Consider the following 6091-nt stretch of genomic DNA (forward strand, 5'->3'; position numbering starts at 1 on the left):
TCTTCAGCTTCTGCCCGAGTGTTCAGTGTTGTGCTGGTGGGACAGAGAGACGATTGAGCGCAAGACAGATGAACAGACAGAACATGAACACGCTGTCAGTGATGAGACATCAAACTCTGAGCTGGACATCTGAAACACATCAACACATATTTCATTTTTGTCAGGAATGAAAACGGGGCTGTGATCGGACTCATTCAATGGTTGTACTGTTGTTTAACAACATGCCAATTGTTTAGCTGAAGAAATTGTTTAGCTCTCACAACCTCTTTTTCATCCACATAAAATCAGTACGGCATCTACATAAAAATGTTAAAACAAATAGGCAATTTATTTATACTGTGAAAAGTAGTTGCAAGTGTTTGAAGTTTTTAAGTTTGGTCAACTTGAAATGTGAAGTTGCATTGAGAGACTACTTGGATTTTTAAGTTATTCCAATTTAAATGTGGGAACGTTATCTAAATGCAAAATTATATAATAATATAAGAAGGTTTTGCCCAAATGTAGGCTACTTCTATTATACACTGTACTGTCTAAGTTGTCTATTTATGTATTTATTTATTTTATTGAGGAATAAGCATGTTGCACAAATGACCTATAGGGGTATATAAAAGAAAAAAACAACAGAATAACATTGTACATTTTAAACAGTTAAATGGTTTTTAATTTTAGGCAAGGCAAGGCAAGGCAAGTTTATTTATATATCACATTTCATACACAATGGCAATTCAAAGTGCTTTACATAGAAGAAATAAAAATAATCCAAAAAAGAAATCAGAATAATTAAAACAGTTTAGAATAAAAAATAAGAAATAATGAAAAATAAAAATTATGATAAAAATAAAATACAGTAAATTAAAACCAATTAAAATAAAATGAAGTGCAGTACGGACGAACAGTGGCACAGTGCTCATTCAGTAAATGCACAGCTAAACAGATGTGTGTTATTTTGTGTGTTAATGTGTGTATTTTAAGTTTATGTCAGTTTTAAATAGTTCATTAGTAATTAATGACTATACTAAACGAGCAAATATAATAATTACAATTATTGCTGGGCAGCAATTACATCCAAAATAAAAGTTTGTATGTCTGCAGCCTACTGTGCATTTTTATTTAGTAAGAAATTGAAGAAAAAGACATTTTTATTAAGAAATATTTGCATGTATACTGTATATATATTTATACATAATTTATATTAGCCTACACAAAAAAATATTTTATAAATAACACATTTTTTTCTTAAATATATGCATGTGTATTTATACAAGAAAAATAATAATACACATCACACACACACACACACACACACACACACAAACACAAACAAACAAACTTTTATTTTGGATGTAATAATCGCGATTGAAATACATTATTTGCTCGTTATTTTAGTCACAATTATGGTCTAATTAATTATTTTTTTTTTAAATTTATTTACGTTTTTATCACCATCAATGAGCTGTACATTTTCAACCAAATATGTTTAACCTAAGTACATTACTAAAAGATTCCGTCCACATTCAACGTCGGGAAGCTGGAAGCAACCCAGGTGAAAAGGAAATGTATTTAAATTGTACTTATTTTGATATACTTAATGTATTTTAAGTGCACCGTATTAAATATGTATTAAATGTGCTAAATTGAAACAACTTCAAGTATATTAAGTGTACTTTAATATGTATTTAAGTTCAATTTTAAGGTAATAGTAATATATTTTATTATATTAAATTGTGCTAAAATGGAACCATTTTAAGTACATTTAATGTAATATAATAGCACTTATTTAAAGTGTATTTTAATACACTTTAAATCGATTTTAGAAATACAGCATTAGTATATTTTAGCTTCACATTAATGCGTTCTAATTTCAGCTTATTAATAATGTATTTGTAGATCACTATAGGACCCACTATTAACATATTAAAAATATATTTTTTCCAAAAACCATTTAATATAAAAATAATATATTTTAATGTATTAAAAATACAGTTAAACATTTTAATTCAACAAAACCCAGTAAAAAAATATTTCTACAAAACACACAAACACTCTTTGAAAGATAAACTTTAATGCACTACATCAGTAAAGCATTATGAAAACTAAACAAAATACATTAACATAAAATGCATTGATTTGCAGAGGTATTAAACAGAACAAAAAATAAATAAATAAATAAATAAACTAACTGAAAGGAGTAGTTCACTTTTAAAAAAAAACTTTTGCTGATAATTTACTCACCCCCATGTCTTCCAAGATGTCCATGTCTTTCTTTCTTCAGTCGAAAAGGAATTAAGGTTTGATGAAAACATTCCAGGATTTTTCTCCATATAATGGACTTCACTGGGAACAAAACGGTTCAAGGTCCAATGGCTAACAGTCAATTTGTCGTGAAAGCATGAGAATTGCTCAATTGCGAGAGTCTCGTGCTGAATGCTTGAGAGTTGGCAGCCCTGACAAATCTTTTTTCAAGTCAATTCATTCATTTCGTTCGTTGAATGAACCTAATGACTCAGAAAAAGATTTGTTAATTTTGATGAACGAGTTTGAATAGGAGAGTTATGAACATGCATAACAGAAAAGAGCATGGCGACCATTTGAGCCTATAAAACTTAAATGTTGTTTTTTTTTTTTTTAAATGACCGATCGTTTCGCTTGATAAGACCCTTATTCATCGTCTGGAATCGTTTAAAGCCCTTTGAACAGTTTGCACAGAAACTGCCTTTTGGACCTTGAACCGTTTGGTTCCCAATGAAGTCCATATGGAGAAAATCCTGAAATGTTTTCATCAAAAACCTTAATTTCTTTTCAACTGAAGAAAGAATGACATGGATATCTTGGCATGGGGGTGGGTAAGTTATCAGCAAAAGTTTTTTTTTTTTTTAAGTGAACTAATCCTTTAAGTCAAACAAAGTGAAATACAATAGCAAAAAGTAAAGTGGCCAAGTCGTGAGTAAAAAGAGAAGTTCGTGACTTGTTCAGTCTGCCATAGACTCTTTTGGGGACATCAGAACCACCGAGGGAAATCTGGAAAGAATAAAAAAAAACAAGCATTAGTATAAACTTGTTCATTTATAATTCTAATAAAAAGCTGTCACTTTGTTACTTAATTCAGAACACTTACTGAAGTATTAATGCACAAAAGTCAGATATAATTATTATAACAAATAGGATTTTTCTTTATCATAAAGAATTTTCTTACCATGTCTGAGGTTTCAGGAAGACACAGCTCAGATGATCTTGGGCTTGAGCTGAATGAACCTCGTTTCATGGACTCCAGGGCCTCTTTGAGAGATGATAGTATCCCTGGAAGCTCTACAAAAAAAAATAAAGTTGCATGTTATACAAAGTTAGGGCAGAACAAACACTAGTTTGTGTTCTTCATATATAATTTGTATTTTGTTTAAATGGTAAAACATATTTAATGAACCATTACTGTAACTTCCACGCTATTATTAAAGTAATTATTCATTATTAATAAAGACAGAACATTCTATTGAAAGTTACAAGTTGGTGACAGCTGATAACGACTTGATTAAATGTAAAAAAGCTGAATACCACACATAAAATCATATAAATCAGTCCCTAGAGAAAAATACGATTATGCGATTGCATAATTCAATGCATAATCAGGCAAAATACATATTCATGCGGGGGCCGGGGGACGCAATTTTTCAAATACGTGTTAATATATAATAATAGGTCACTTAGCTACTTAGCTGCTACATGACACACTATTGACTGTTTTTGTTGTTATTCATTGATTTGTTGTTATACAAATCAAGAGGATCAACTACTCGACTTGACCTCATCTACTCACGGTTAGGTTTAATATAAAAAAATGTCTTTGCAATGTGCAAATTCCTTGGTTAGGCTAAATATTAAATATAAAAACTCTCATTTCATTATTTAACATCGTTTTAATTTCTCAGTGCAAGATATTTAATAATTGGTTTTATGAAAGCTTATAGTTGGTGATTACAACTTAATTTATTTATCGAATTGACATGAAAACTGACAGCCTACTAATAATTAATTAGATTTTACTATGAATTAAATATCACAAATGTGAAAGTTTTATTAGAGCTTAAAATATATTATAATATTTAAAACACAAGAAGTTACTTAGGGACAATCAAGCCTGTCGTGTAATCACCATTAATAACCTTTTTTCTGAAAACACAGTGTGCAATGTTTTTATAGTTGTATTATGTCACTGTCTAGATCTATAACAATTAAGTTGATAGACGTCAATGGATAGACGTTGCTAACTCGCTTTAGTGTCAAATCAACAGAAACGCCAGTAATCCACAGAACATCGTCATCAACTTCTGAAAATATTTTCTAAACCCAAAGTGAGAATAAAGCCAATTACACTAATCACTTAAACTAATAAACTTACCACCAAGAAGTAAGATCTTTTCTGGCAGTATCTTGCTCTGTCCATGTCGTGGCGGCGCAGCTCTGCGTTGTCCTCTTCACTGCTAAATTGTTCGCGGGAGCTGACGACCTAATCTGCTCGTGTGTTCTCTTAATATTAGATCGGTGCTATCCACATTCACTAGGTCCGAGTCAGTGAAATAACAAAGCAAAATTTGGAAAATACATGATTTCGGTTGAGATATCCGAAGCTATAATGGAATACCACAGACGGTCAGTATCCGTTGTACGCGCCCCGCCCAACATGTAAGTTCAAATGGCAGTGTGTGATTGGACGATTGCCGGCAAGCTTGTTTTGAAAAGATTGGCTCTGATTGGTCCAAATGAATGCAACTGGAAATATTAACTAACATCCACAAAAAAGAAACAACTCTGTTAATATAAACCTAACATGCTTTATAACAAGTTTTTTTATTCATTTTGACTAAACAAATGTAAGAGTCAAGCTTTAAGAAATTTATTTTGTTTTTCTAGTATGTACACCTGATCTTTTATGTTGATGTGTGCAAGTACTGGTATTCACTTGTTTTGTGGAAAAGACTATTTGATTAATTAATGCAGAAGTATAGAAGTGCATTACTTGTTAGTCAAATTTTAGTGCTTTTCATAATTATAACAAATTAATTTAAAAAAGTTAAACCTAAAACACATAATATAAAGTGTGAAATACATATGCATTGAGTTAAGTGTTGGTAGTATTACAAAAAGTGTGGTAGTTTTTGGTATATTTCTTAAAAGCTTAACTGAGCACATATTTATAATTAAAGTGCTACTTCTAGTCTTTGTAGAAAAATACAATTAATTTCGATACATGTTTAATTGCCTTCATGTTAGGAAGGGAATTAAAGGGACTTGAATTTTTAAACTTGAAGTGAACACAAAAATACTTTAATTTAGCAACAAGTATGCTTTCTGTAAATACACTAAAACTTCACTAAAACTATGTTTGTTTTTAGCATATTTCTAAAAGTGTAATTAAGTGTATATTTATTATCATTGCGTTTCTAGTAAAACATTTTTAAATATAATTAAAATATGTTTGTATTTAGCATATTTCTTAAAAATGTAATTAAATACCAATGTACTTCTAGTTCACTTTTTAGAAACATATTTAAAGCATGATTGTCATTAGCATATTTATTAAAAATATAATTAAGCACACATTTATTACCAATGTACTAGCCTAGTAATATACTTTTTTAGAAATACATTAAAAGTATGCTTTTCTATAGTGTATTTCTTAAAAGTGTATTTAAACATATATTTATTACCAATGTACTTCTAATATACTTTTTAGAAATACATTTAAAGTATAATTATCATTAGCATATTTATTAAAAATATAATAAAGCATACATTTATTACCAATATATTACTAATATACTTTTTATAAATACATTAAAAGTATGCTTTTCTATAGTATATTTCTTAAAAGTGTAATTAAATATATATTTATTACCAATGTACTTCTAGTATACTTTTTAGAAATATACTAAAATGCAATAAAATACATTTTTAGTACACTTTAAATAAGCATGTTGTAAATACAAATGTATTATAAACACACTATTTGTATTTCAAATATATTTTTAATACATTTAATACAACGTCTTTTTCACCTGGGAAGAAAAGCTTAAAGCTAAGTGAATCCAGCAGCATT

The 6091-nt window shown here is 29.2% G+C and overlaps 1 long non-coding RNA gene across 2 annotated transcripts; it reads right to left on the reverse strand.

Moving 5' to 3' along the window:
* Window positions 1-2042: 2042 nt before the first annotated feature.
* On the reverse strand, window positions 2043-4598 carry LOC120475050 (uncharacterized). Of its 2 annotated transcripts, XR_016154373.1 has the most exons (3): window positions 4394-4598; window positions 3194-3306; window positions 2043-3018 (listed from the first exon to the last, which is right to left on the reverse strand). It is a non-coding gene; the product is annotated as an uncharacterized LOC120475050 (long non-coding RNA). The 2 variants fall into 2 exon arrangements; XR_016154367.1 differs by lacking the exon at window positions 4394-4598 and having other exon boundaries at window positions 3194-3745.
* Between the last annotated feature and the right edge of the window lie 1493 nt (window positions 4599-6091).

Source organism: Pimephales promelas, chromosome 3, assembly GCF_988280905.1.
Source record: "Pimephales promelas chromosome 3, fPimPro1.hap1.1, whole genome shotgun sequence".
In the NCBI taxonomy this organism is placed as follows: Eukaryota; Metazoa; Chordata; class Actinopteri; order Cypriniformes; family Leuciscidae; genus Pimephales; species Pimephales promelas.